Here is a 14,627-nt window from a genome sequence, read left to right on the forward strand (position 1 = left end):
GAATTTAAAGCACCCTTAGGGAAGAGAGAGGCCAAGAGGGCATTAACTGGCTAGCTCTGGGCCTCATTACCTTGGAGCAGCTCCGTCAAAACCTTTGCACGGGAACCGCCAGGTGGCACCTGTAAGGCGCAGATGGAGAGGGCCATTTGCCCCACACCCACAGCCTGGAATAAGAAGGCTGCGTGCTTTCCCCGTGGGCTTGTTGGCGAGGAAGTGAGGGAGTCTTCATCTCCACCCAGGCTGCGTGATTACATACCCCCTTCTCCTGAACACCCCACACACGCCAAGGGCGGCTTTGTCCCCACGCGCCCACGCTGTCAAAGGCAAGTCACGCTTGTTAGGAGCAACTCGGCCTCAGGCACCGGGCGCGACGTGAGGACTGGCGGTGGGTGGCAGTGAGCTGCTTTGAGCCGGGAACTCAGGCTGTCTGTGCTCAGTCTCGCTGGCCAGACCTGCTCCCGGGACGATAGCGAGGAGTGGCGGGAGAGCCGGGCCCCCCAGACCGCGGCAGCCAGGAGTCCCAAGGAGGTGGAACACGGCTGCCCTTGCCCCATTCTGGGTCTGGGGACCGCGCTGCCAGTGGCCGGTCCAGGGCGCCTCTTCCAACCGGTTGGTTCTCTGGTTTCTTCTGCCCCGGCCTCAGCGCCAGGTCATCCCTCCCCACCATAGCCCGGGCTGCGTGGCGGTCCCCGCGCGCACGGGGCCCTGCAGAGTCGGGGTGTCTGTACACAGAGCTCGCGTGCTGTGGTGTTTTTGGGGAGGGAGGAGGCCGGGCCCCCAACTCCCCTCTGTCAGTAACGGGCGGCGACCTGCGCCAGTTGCGCGTTCGTCGCTGCCGCCGCTGCCTCTACCCGGTCGCTGGTGACATTGGGAGGAGACCGCTTGGAGAGAGCAGAGGAGAGGAGGAGGGAGGGGAGCAGGGCGAGTGGGGGCGGGAGCAGAAAGTAACGACGGTGCCAGGGGGCGTGTGAGTCGCTGGAGAGGCAGCCGCGCGGGTAGCAACTTCTCCCGGGCGCGCGCGGCGGGGCTGAGCGGCCAGGGGGCGACTGGGAGCGCGGCCCGAGCCTGGAGGAGCGGCGGCCCGCGCCCTGCGCCGCCGCCGCCTGCTCGTTTCCTCCGGGTGCTCAGCCCCGGGTGCTGAGGCTCTGGTCTATAAATAGCAGGTTACAGCTTCTTGTCAGCGCGCACTCGCTCGCTGGCGAACGCAGGAAACTCGGGCTAAAAGTGTCTGCTGCTGCTGCCGCCGCCGCTGCCGCCCCCCTCAGCCTCCGGGAGAGGTAATTACCCGCTTGGGGTCCGAGGGCCGGTGGGCAATTTTGCAAGGTGGGCGCTTGGCGGGGGGTGGGGGGTTGGAGCGAGTCTGAGAGCGCAGGGGCGCGTCCTGGCGGGGGGCGCCTGTCTATTTTGCATCAAGTTTCTCCGTCTCCACAGCAGTCTGGATCACCCCTGTCTCCGAGGGCTTGCGGTGGGCCTTGTCTCTGTGGCCTCTGGGGCACCCTGTCGCCACACTCGCCCCTCGCCGGCGCCCCTCAGCCCGCCGCGCGCCTGCTCCCACTCGCACACTCGCGGCGCCCCCGGGGAAACTCCGGCCTCGCTGACCTTCCGGGGCTACGTCCACCACCTGCGCAGCCCTAGAGATGCTGCGGTGGCCCGGGGCTCGCTCTCACCCCTAAGAAGACCCCTCGCTGCTACCGCCCCCCAGCCTGGGAAAAAGTCCTTACGCGGGAGTAGGGTGTGAGGGTGACGGAGTCAAGACTGCTCTCCACGACCACCCCCCACCCCCACCAGCCACCCTCTTGGCTCCCACGAGTCTCTTGTCATACCCCAAAGATCTCCCTAAGGCTTGTGGACGAGGGTCAGGGGCGCGAGGGGAGTTTGGAGTCTGAGAAATGCACGCTGCAGGTCCCTCGAGCTCTGTGGCGTCCCTAGCAGGGCTGGGCTTGTAGCTGGTGCTAAAATGAGGATGCTAGGGCAGCACGTACCTGTGCTGCACCTCCCTACGCCTCTGCCTCCTCCTCCCTTCCAGGCGGTAGCTGCCGCCTGGGAGGACAGGCAGAGAGGGACCCAGCAGTTTCTGTTTGGGCGCAAGAGGCTTGCAGGGGTGAGGAGCTGCATATTGATTAGGTTGTTGATGTTGCTGCACAAAACTTACTGGGAAAACCGGGCAGAGTTCTGTTACTCTTGTCCTCATAGCGCAGACTCCGATTCTTCTGACCGCTTGCTCGTCTCTGGAACCAGGTGTTCTCCCTCTTTCTGAAATGTTATGTGAGGTCATTACGGTTTACGATGCCAGGTGTTGCTCTTTGCCTATTTCCTTCCTCTCTGTATGACAGAACTTGTTTATGAAGGTGTGGCTCTGCAAAAATCGGCAAGAGCCTAGGAGGTAGAGGATGAATCCATCTTCTATCCTTCAGGACGGGCACTGGATAGGCCTCTTAGGTTGACAAGCACGTTTCAAAGACCTTGCTTGTAAAAGGAGTTTGCTTAAGCAGTTCCTGATCAGAAATGGTACGAATCTGACGGGGCTAAAGCAGCATATGAGGCTGGAGGAGCCAAGACCAGGGCAGTTGGCATACAGTGTGTGAGAAGTTGAGTAAGGAGAGGCGTGGGCAAGAGGGCACTGCTGGCTCACTCAGGATACAAAGAAAGGCATCATCTTGTGTTCTTTTGAGATATTATCCGGTAAAGCATTGCTATGAAATCAAAGTAAATGCAGTGGCTGTGTGGTAAGCACCTGGGCATTGAACATCCAACCGCTTGGGTTTGTAATCATTTAAAATGTTACTGCAATGGGATGCTGTTTCTGTGTATTTCTTTAAAATGTTATTTTGAAGATTGTCCTTGAAAGGTTATAAAACGTACATGTGTAGGGAAGTTAGAGGTTCAGTGTTAGGAAACATTTGCTGATTGAAATACTGCTTTCATTCTAGATGAATATTCCCTTTGATTGGATAAACCAATATTTGTGAAACTAATGACAGGGAGCATGTGCATACTTGAAACTGTGCTTTGCTTTTGACTTTGATAAAGTATAAGAACAACTATAGAAACCGTTTAGTCTTGTCCCTCCAGATATTTAAAGAATCATGCAAAGTTACATGTGAAAATACTTCTTAAATGTTAGTTTGAGCTTCACTTTGGGAGTACAAATGGAATGAATGACTTAATTTCTCATACAATTTTTGTCAATACTAAATGGCTTTCATGTCAAAATCATAAATTTAAACAAAATAATCACAATACTTTAGTTGTGTGAAATAGGAAGTTATTTAGCTTAGAGAAAAGCCAAATTTTTGTTCTAAATTGTGCAAATCACAAGTAGTTTCTTTTCTCAAACCTTGGAGTAAATCGCTGCATGTGTAACATGGCTAGCTTTTACTAACTTGAGACAAAATCAAAGAGGTTATATCAAAGAGAAAGGAATGTGCAAACTGATTGTTATACCTCTCAGCAGTGATATAGATGTTTGTTTCCAGTCATGTATCTGGCATCTTAGAATACAAAGCTAAAAAATATGGAATCATGATTAGTAAGATGCTTACTGAATATTATTTCATGGTGAGAAATGCTTAGGAATACTGATACTAGGTATACAAATATCATAGATTTTGTAATCTGTGTGGACTACTTGCCTTTCAAAATCATGGAGATTTTAACATGGAAATGCCCTGTTTTAAATCTCAAGTTAAACATTCAGTTGAACGCTCACTGGTCTCTTCTGTGTACTGTTCTGGTTTTCAACATGTTTTTTCTTTCTAAAGATCCAAAGAATCTGCTCCATAGGCCATTTTGTTTCTAATATACTTTGAGTATAAGTCCTTGATTTGAGAGCTGTTAGGACACACTCAGACCTAGGTGCTGTAATAGTCACGCTTATAAAATGAGGTTAACAACAATTTGTTTGAACATTTATTTTTAAATGCATATAAATGATGCTATGGTTGAATTTTTGTGTATAAGGTGCATATAGTGCTTGTATTCCAAAACTGTGGGTGCAATGTGTATCTAGAAAAAACATTAAGATGTGTGGGACAATTTTAAATAATGTTTGAGTCCTATATATTTGTCAGTTGAATCAAGATGTGTAAATTCATTCTCCTTATATTTTACTACATTGTAGATTAATAGAAGCATTTAAAATTTTTTATTAATATGGAAGGTAGGGTAATAGAGGTTGAGAGACAGATGGGTGGGGCAGGGAGAGGGAGTTGGGGGAAGAGATCTCAAGAGTTCTTCCATCCACTGGTTCACTCCCCAAATGCCCATAACAGCAAGGGTCTGAATAGGCAGAAGCCAGGAGCCAGGAACTCCACCCAGATGTTCCATGTTGATGGTGGTCATGCAAGTACTTAGGCCATCATCTGCTGTGGGTTACAATCATATTGTATATCTACAGCACAGCAGGACTTTTATTACATAAGGCACAGTTATATCCACTATCTTATTTCCTGGATGTATATTCTTATAGAAGTATACCACAAAACAAAAAGAATATCTAGGAGCCATAGTTGGAGATGTTTTTCTTTCAATTGACTTTGTGAATTTTGAACACTGGCATTTTTTTTTTTTTTTGCCTTTTTACTTTTAAGAAACAGTTTTCATGTTTATCATATAGTTTTAGGGACATAGTGATACTTCCCATCCTATCCTCCCTCCCTCCCTCTCATGCTCTTATCCATCCTCCTCCTTTCTCTTTTATTCTCTCAATTTTTACATGACCTGCTTTCAGGTTACTTTATACTCATAAAATTAACCCTACACAAAGTAAAGAGTTCAGTATATAGTAAGAAGAAACACTGTTCTTCAACAGACAAGGGCTTTAAACAATTGTCGATTCTCAATGTCCATTTCATGCCTGTACATTACATTTTTGGTACTCTTATTAGTACCACAGATCAGGGAAAACATATGCTATTTAGGACTGTCTTATTTCATTAAGTATAAGTTTCCAGTTGCATCCATTTTGTTGCAAAAGGATTTTATTTTATGGCTAGGTAGTACAATATATATATATATATATAATCTCCCATAATTTCTTTATCCAGTCATTAGTTGATGGACATCTAGGCTGATTCCATGTCTTGGCTGTTGTGATTTGTGCTGCAGTAAACATGATGGGTACCGATAACTTTCATGTGCTGATTTCATTTAGTTTGGATAAATCCCAGGAGTGGGATGGCTAGGTTATACATTGGCTTTTATGGTAGATGTCATCTCAATGTGGTATGCAAAGTTGGTTTTCAATAGAATATGTTCTTAAGTCATGTTTTTCAAACTACATTTCTTGATTTGCAGTGCTTTAAGTTCTGTCTTTTATATCAGGTAGCCAAATAGGTCAATTAATAGCCAAATAGTTGTCTTGATTGTGTGTTGGAGTCTTTGAAATAGCCCTGTGCAGAACCAAGGGAAATGGATTTGGCAGTAGTTGGTTGAACTGATTAAGGGAAATCTTGATTTTTTTTTTTTCCCCCCAAATCCTGTGGTTTTGATTGGAATTTCCTTTGGGAATTATCTAAATTACTTCCAAGGGGATGTAGGCAGCTCCTCCCTTAAAGAGAGGATCCTGCTATTTTTACCTACCTTTCTGGTTATGAAAACAAAGCCATGCAATAGGCCTAATAGTGAAATTATTCAGTGCTTTCCTCTGTCTTCCAAGGATAGAAACATCAGTGCGAAACACAGGCAGCTTTAATTGAAATGCTGATTATGATTGGCGTTAACAGCAGTGAGAAACAACTTTCAAGATAAAAAAAATTTAATTTCATATTAGCTCTTTATATAATTTTTACATTTTAAATGTTTTTAAAGGAGAACCTGAGATACTGTTTGTTTCTCCAAAGGGAGAGTGAGTTTTGAAATTTAAGCAACAATATTTTAAAAGGAATCCTCTTAGTATTTTTCATTATGGAAGACTTAATTCAGACATATGCATCTTTCACCTTTCACCTTAGTTAGCCCAAACTCGGGACTGCCGTTTCAAATTATAGTGACTCACTTAAGATGTGCTCACTGACCAAAGTCATATACTGAAACCTTTACTTCATGCTTTCTACATGGTTCTTGATTCATTTTCATGGGGCTCCTTCTCCTGCCGCTTTCCGAAAGGTCAGAATGGAGATTCAGTGATTAGCCCAACCAAAATACAAAAAAGGATTCAGTATTCAAAAGTAGGAACAAAAACCAGTGGCATAATAAATTGAAGTTCTAACTTGCAGATGAGTACAGATATTTTCAAAAAAGGCTTAAAGTATTAGCAATTATATAACTTCCTATGTTGCCTTTTTGTACATCTTCAGGGGCCAACCTTGAGCTGACCACATGTTCCACTCAGATCAGCATACATAATACTAATTGTAGAGTATACTGCACATTTGAATACACAGTATTAAAAATCGCCTTATTAAAATTTTCTTGCCTTCACTAACAAAACCCTCAACTTTTTAGATGTACTAATCTAATCGGGTCTTAATTTGTGAGACAGGATGATTTTGTGATAATGTGTCATTTCATTTAGTCCCTGTAGCCACCTTCTGTTGAAGAAATTAATAAATAGCTTTCAGACCTGTCTCTGGGTAAACTTGCTTTCAAACCCAGCATTTTCACTTTCCTGAAGACATTCTTTGCACATTGGTGATAAACATTTAGCACTAGGTGGCAGTGTGTAATGCTTACAAGCCTCAGGTAATTTTCAATATAATATTCATTTTTAAAGCTTTTCTTTTAAACAGAATTTATTTATATCATAAGTGAGTTAATAAAATTAAAGTCAACAGGCACCTAAATCCTTAGCAGTATATTTAGAAGATCTATTATTTGTAATACTTTAAAGAGTTGATTGTAATATTTAACACTCCCTGCTTTTATGTGGGATCTGCTTATGTGAGGAATTGTTAGGAATTAATTAAATGTGCCAGAGTTCTGCTTATGACTGGGTAAACAAAGGGAAAAAGAAAATTTAAAGAATTAGAAGAATATTAGAAAACATAAGGTTATTCCAAAATAGACAATATATTAACTATTGGCACTTTAATCCTAATCCTCTCATAACACTGGCTGAGCAAATATTTCTAGGCGTCAACGTCTATAATGATTAACTTATCTCCATCTCATTGCCTTTGCAACATTGTGAAATAGTGCCTGTTAGCTCACTACACTTCAGAAGATCCCCTAACATCCTCAGTAATCATGGATGATTGGCCATCCCAATGACCAAATTGGACCAGTAATGTAGCACTATGATTTGTTGTAACAGATGAAAGTCCTCTCAGCCATGTTTTGGTTAATTAGAACATGGGCTCCCCTGTCTTTGGTTGGATGATTAAGTTATGGATCATAGTAGAGTTGATTACCAGCCGTTGATCTGGAGGAAACTCAAGAACAGTATAGTGGGCATTTCATGCATGTTTATTGGATGTGGCTATTGAAGAGATGGGGACCAAGGGGAATAAGTCAATCTGTGTTGGAGTAATTAAAAATATGAATATATTTTATCAATTTTTTTTTTAATTTGAGAGGCTTACAGAATAGAGACACAGAAAGAGTTCCTGTATTCTGGTTCATTCTCGCAAAGGTTGCAATAACTGGAGCTGGGGCCAGGGCAGGCCAAAGCAAGAAGCAAGAAATACAGTGTAAGATTCCTCCATAGATGGTGGGAACCCAACTATTGGAATTATCACTGCTGCTTCCTGGAGTGTGGCTTACCAGGGAGCTGGGGTCCAGAGCTCGAAGCAGGAACTGAACCTGGGCAGTCAAATGTGGGACATGAATATCATAACTATGGAGCTAAACACTCCCTCAAACTTTTTTATCATGTAAAACCCCAAAGATAAAAAATAGTCGGACAATGTCCTCATCAGTCACCTTGAATAATTGTCAGATCATGGCCATTTGGTTTCATCTACAGTCGCATTCACTTTCCCTCCTGTAGTCTTTGGAAGCAAGTCCTAGAAATCCCATCAAAGAAGGGACACCTAGGAAGCAGTTACTCAATCTAGGTAGCATATGAAGGGCAGTTTCAAAAATAATCATAAACACCACATTTCACTTAAAATGTCAGAAATCTTTGAAATAGGTAAATTACTTTTTTTTCCCTGAAGGATGGCAGACTTCATGTAATTACAGAACAGTTTAGGTTCTACATGTTTTTGTCAGAAATATTCAGAATTCTTTGAACTTATTAGTATATACTGATAAATAAGTGAATTAGGCTTTTTAAATATTGACTGCCTATCTTATCACTGCAGTTCTTTTATGTAAAGTGTTACTTTGATAAGCAGCAGAAATCAGATATAGCAGACCCTTGGGATGTGGGAACTTAACTTTGCATGACTTCAGATTTGGGATTCTTAAAGGTACATGGCCTGGAGTGAGCTATAATTCTACTGAGTTCTAATTTAAGTCCCGTAGTTACAGAAGCTAGTCTTTCAGTGAGTGAAGCCAGTCTGTGACCCAGTGGCCACACTCCTGTTAACTTTGTGCGCTTGTTGACATGATACATTATTTTTAGGGCTAGTTATTGTGTGTGTGAGAATTTGGGGATTTGAAAAATGCTTTTGAGAATGTTGGAGATATCCTGAAATGTACCTTTCAGATTTTGTGAAGAGTTGAAGTGTCAAATGAATGCAGTTTTTACAGATCTGAAAAAATTGATAATAGCCACAATGTATAAGTCTTTGTGGCATTATGTATCTAAGAAAATATAATTCCATTGTAGAGAAAACAAGTAATTTGTCACTAAGGGATTTATGCCATTCCATATTTTTATGTGTATAAATTACATAGGAAGCAAAGCACCTGTATAATTTTCTTTAATATTAAACACACAAAATCTTTGACTGTGTTTTGAAACTTAATATGATATTTTCTTGGTTATTTCAAAGACTGCCTGCCAGTCTATTCAGGCTATTCACATCAGCCTTCTCATGTTTCAGGTAGGACTGAAGAATGGTTCATACTCAAAACAGTACAGTGAGAAATAATTGAGCTGGTTGACTTCTACTTGATTTCTTTTTCCTGATTATTTCTGTTTTTTTCTTTATTATAACAGTAATAGATTTCTACTGGAGGAAAACTGACAGAAGTGCAAAAAGGCAGGGAAAAAATCCTCCAAAGACAATATTCTTAGCTTATCATATTTATGACTAGGATTTCCTGTAAGTCTTTAATAGAATTTAAGATTACAGTGTGTGTCTAAAGAGAAAAATGAATGTTCTGTGTTTTTTCCACTTAGAATTCCATCATCCAGTTCAGTTTAGATATTATGAGCTGCGGTTTCCCAGGTACTGTGCTAGGCTCTGCTCTGGTTCACAGCATGAAATACAAAAAGAAAACCAGTTTTCCCATGCCTATGCACAATGCTGCCTTTTGTATTGCTATCCAGTGGCTAGGCATATGAATCATTCTTTCACCATCTCTCATCTCAGACTTTAAAGTTATGGGCAATGTTGTGATTGTTCCCACTCTGTGATGAGTATTTTCTGTATGATTTGATTTTCTCATACTCCTGTCTATATTTTGTCAGTGTATTTTCTCAGGAGTGATTCATAGAAATGGTACACTGGATGAAAGGCATGAACCTTTTAATAGCTCCTTATACTTATTGCCAGGTTGTTTACCAAAAAGCTTGCACCCATTTCATTCTCCCTGGAAGTATATAGGTCACATTGTCATCCTCACCAGCACTGCGAACTCTAAAAGGAGGACAATATCATCACTCTCATTTTAAAGGCTAAACTTATTTTTAGTTTAAGTGGCTTACCCAAGGTCCCACAACTAGTAAATGGTAGAGTTGGGTCTTGAACCAAGATTCATGGATTTTACTTTAAAGTCTAGGCTTTAAAGTACTACATTATTCATCCATAATTGTTTTATGTGAGACTGAAAAGTTTTGAAATGGCTAGTTTGAAATTTTTACTTTACTTTTTATAAGAGTTATCTATTTGAAAGATCTTCCACAGATGTTTGCAATGGCCAGCACTGTGCCAGTCCAGGAACCAGGACCTTCTTCCAGGTCTCCCACGTGGGTGGCAGGGGCCCAAGCACCTGAGCCGTGTTCTGCTTTTCCCAGGCCACTAGCAGGGAGCTGGATTGGAAGAGGAGCAGTTGGGACACAAACCAGCACCCATGTGGGTGGTGGCATTGCAGGCTTCAGGCTTTACACACTTCATCACAATGCTGGCCCCCATACTTCATTCATCCTAATTCAGGTGTTTAGCTGTTTTTTATACTGAGATATTTGACCCTTCATCAGTTTCATGTGCCCTTTATCTGCTATTTATATTGTTGCTGTTATTTACAAAAGTTGAGAATGGGGGTGGGCCTTGTGGTCCAGTGAGTTGATACTGCTTGCGATGCTGGCATCACGTCTCTGAGTGCTTTGAGTCTTGGCTGCTCTGCTTTTGATCTAGCTCTGTGCTAATGTGTGTGGCAAAGCAGTGTATGATGACCCAAGTACTAGGGTCCTGCCACCTACTTAGGAGACCTGGAAGGAGTTCTTGGCTTCTGTCTTTGGCCTCTCCCAGTCCCGGCTGCTGCAACTGTTTGGGGGAGTGAACCAGTGGACAGAATATCTTTCTCACTCCTCTGTCACTCTGCCTCTCAACAAAACGAATACATAAATCTCTAGACAGTGGAAGATGTTTGGTTTAGTTGAATGCCATATTCTTCTAGTATTTTTTGTGCATAGACAATACTTTCTCATTCATAGAATGGGTTTAAATTTATCTAAATTGTTTTCTCCTTAAGCAACTTATATTTAATGTTTTTTAAAAGCTTCTAGTCCATCCAACATTTTTGGAGTGTAGAGTATGTAACAAGGATTAAATTTTCCTTATGAAAGTAAACATTTCCAACATCAATTTTTGAATAATTAGTCTACCCTCATTACTATTTTATCATTTCATATCATGTGTTATTCTGGATATGCCCACATATATATATACACACATATGCACCTACTCCTGCATAGTGAGTTTCTGGTCCTGTATAACATTCTAGTGTTCTGTCAGTTCCTTTATTAACATCACACAGGTTAAATGATATTCCTGTTTCCATAATATTTGGTAGGATTGATATCCTCTTATTGATTTCTCTGTGTAATTGTAGATATCTTTTAAGACATTCTGAATGATCTCCTAGTTTTAGAATAATTTTTAAAGCTATTCCCACATTTTTGGATTGTAATTGAAATTTCATTGAATAAATTCAGGAAAATTGGCCCCCTTACATACAGTTCCCTTATCCTGGAACCTGCTGTATCTCTATGAAGGTTTGATTCTGGAGACTTCATGCTATATGTAAAGCCCCAAGCTAGACTTTGGTTATTGTGCCTAAATGTTTTTCTTGTTCATGATTCATTCTATAAAATGGTCAAGAATTTTGCACCATGTCGCGTGCACCTTGGGCCCACATTAATTTTACTCATATTTACACATTTGTTCTGATATTGTCTTGTGGTCCTCCCAGATAGGCACAAGCCACCTGAATTCTTCTCTTTATAATTACTAGGCTACAACCTAGTGCTTAACATATATTTCTTATATTTTACTTAAACTAAGAAGATACATTTAGTACAAACATATCTAATAAGTATGATTAAATTAAGCAGCTCACTAGTGATATAACATTGTCCAAAATAAGTATCAATAAGTCAACAAAGTACAATGCAGCAAACCTTACTCCATGTGGCATTTTGTTTCTTGTTTCAAATGTGACAAAATTCTAAGATTCCATTTTGCCTAGACAGAGTAGAATGGCAAGGCTGGGTATCTAGCCAAAAGCTATAGCTCTTTTATTTGGGAATGTACTCTAGTGACAGGTTTTTAAAAATGAAGAGAGTCCAGAGATAATTTCATACAATTTGCTTATGTCTTTCTTAAATGCCATGTAACCATGTACTCTAGCTCTCTTCCTTTGATCTTGGTATGTGATCAATTGCTTATTGGATGCATGCAGAAGAGAAAATCTTGCTGTTATTAACAGGCATTCTCTAGATATTCTTGAAGCTGAGACTTGTTTAATCTCAGGCTAGTTGACCCCAACCTGATGGTGCATGCTCTCAGCAAGATGCAAATAGTCAAGTGGGAGAAATAACATATGGAGAGGTCTCCAGACTACTCATGTATTCCTCCAATCCTAGTTATTTGCATGAGCAATTCTGTTGTGTAGTGGATAGTAATTTTTTTGTGTATAAGTTACGTATGAGTTATGGAGCACTGGGGATGTGGTAGAAAAGCATTTACCTCTCCGTCTGATATTGTCTGAGTTTTCATATGGGTGGATCAATAAGTCAGGTCCTGCTAACATCTGTTTTCCATTTTATAATCTAGATAGGTGAATAAATTAAAACTGTTGAAGTTTATAATCTTCTGTTAAGATCTTCTAATTTGTATGCCTAGGTTTATGTTTCTTTTTGGTTGAATGATTGAAGCAACAATGCACTAGTGGTGATAAAAATTCTCTCAAAGCCTCAAGGGAGTTTTTCTCCCACTTGTTTGAATTTCCCTGTCAGAATCTCTTGGTGATATGACACTAAGAAAGAGTGTGAGAGAAAAACTCTGTAGATACTGTCAAGCAAAGAAATTGCAATGGGGTTACAAATCACACATTTAACTTAGGATTCTAACCCATATAGACATATCTCTACTGTATTTTCTATTTCTAGCACATTGGTCTACCTAGCATAATTATAGAAAATGGAAAAAATTACAAGAATGCAGCCATAGATCAAGACAATACCTTCAAGGACCTCTAATGTCTCTCTGTTGAATCTTAGAATGACCAGCATCTCAATTTGCTTGGGAGTAAGGAGTTTTAGTGCTAAAGCAAGAAGAGACTTGGACAAATGAGATGTTTGAGAAGTAGAAGAAGAATAATATGTAGCAGTTCTCAAATAATCCTTTTGTTAGTAGAGAGGTATCTGAAAGTGTTAGACATTCTATGAATAATAATCACCCCAGAGATATCACAAAATCTGAATCCATTGTCCTTTGCTGCAAAACCGGGATATTTCCTGTTTGTATAGTTACTTATCCATAATTTATCCTCTGCATACTTCCAAAAGTAATTTGAGATGCTTTATAATAAAATAACATATACCTAGTTTTTACAGCAATTCAATAGTAAATCTAAAAGATATATATTTGGATCTTGGCTAAATGTAGCATACTTTTAAAATTTGATAAAATGAATACTAACCAGTAAAAGATCTGAAGTGCTCTCTGTAGAGAAGTATATTGGGGCTTTCAAAACCAATACCCACCTGCCTGTGATTTCAGATAAAAAAGGTAGCAAGTATTTGAGCAATTATTTAATGTTGTAAAGTTACCCCCAGACAGGCTAGTTAAGCTACTGAGTTGAGGCACGATTTTAGAAGATCCCTGGGTCCACTCAGACAGGAATGGCAGCTTTTGTTTGCATGCTCCACATACTCTAGCATTAGACACAGTTGTAGCCCATTGAACAGACTGTTACATCTGTTAAAAAGACCATGTGTAGGCATTTGTTCTTGCAAATATAGACTACAGTGACTTTTGGCAGTCATTGTCTTCCATCCAAGCCTGCTTCATCTATTAAGTAGAGATCGTAAATATTTGAGTGTAGTGAGTATTAACTGGGGTTATATAGAGATGACTTGTAAAACACAATAAGAGGGAATAATATTGACAATCAGTAATAACTATTTTGTTCTATGCTCAGAATAATCATTTGAGATTCAATTGCAGCTTTAAATATATCTAAGAAAACTATTGGTTTTTCAGTGGAATTGTATGTCAAAATACATTTAATAAATAAATGTACTTAACCTACCCATCAGTAAAAATTTTGAATTACAATTATAGTCAGTTGCCACCATGGTTATGATATGAAATTGCTACCATTCTGTGTGGCACCCCCTAGACCTTATGGATGACAAAAAACATAAATATGTTTTCAGAAACTGGATTCACACTGACCTAGGCAGAGCAAGGTAATAAATATTTTCTTAAAGTTGATTTTATAGAAATTGAGAGTAGAGCAATAGTTACCAGAAACTTGGGAGGACTGTAGAGGGAAGTGAGGGATAGGAAAAGATTGGTCAACAGGTACTAAGTTACATTTAGAGAATAGAAATAGAATAGAAATTATGGTGTATTCATGATTTTATTTGAGAGATGGAGTTAGAAGGGGAGAGACAGAATGGTCTTCCATCTGCTAGTTCACTCCCCAAATGGTCACAACAGCTGGAGCTGGGCCGTTCTGAAGCCGGGAGCTTCTGCCGGGTCTCCCACGTGGGTGTGGGGGCCCAAGCATTTAGGTCACCTTCCACTGCTTTTCTAGGTCATAAGCAGAGAGCTGGATCAGAAGAGGAACAGGCAGTACATGAACTGGTACCCATATAGATGCTGGCGCCACAGTTGGAGGGTTAGTCCTTTATGCCACAGTGCCGGCCCCTTGATATGTCTTTTTGGCTTCTTGATTGAGATTGTAAACTCTGAGAATGAGAAACTGTTCAATAAATCTTTTTGACCCAGTTCCCAATAGGATGCATGATATATAGTTCTCAATTTTTTTGTTTGATAAATGTAAAAAGCAGAATAAGCTTAATTTACTTGGAAAAAATTTTTAGAAGGTCAGCTTGTGGGTAAAGG

At 40.7% G+C, this 14,627-nt stretch overlaps 1 protein-coding gene across 3 annotated transcripts in view; it reads left to right on the forward strand.

Annotated features, from left to right (window-relative positions):
- Positions 1-1,192: 1,192 nt before the first annotated feature.
- The window catches only part of INPP4B (inositol polyphosphate-4-phosphatase type II B), a 901,292-nt gene continuing 887,857 nt past the window's right edge, over positions 1,193-14,627 (forward strand). For all 3 annotated transcript variants that reach the window (XM_062199561.1, XM_062199562.1, XM_062199560.1), the window contains exon 1: positions 1,193-1,277. The gene's annotated coding sequence lies outside the window, so the exon portion shown is untranslated. The remainder of the gene's footprint in view (positions 1,278-14,627) is intronic.

This window comes from Lepus europaeus, chromosome 8, assembly GCF_033115175.1.
Source record: "Lepus europaeus isolate LE1 chromosome 8, mLepTim1.pri, whole genome shotgun sequence".
Taxonomy (NCBI): Eukaryota; Metazoa; Chordata; class Mammalia; order Lagomorpha; family Leporidae; genus Lepus; species Lepus europaeus.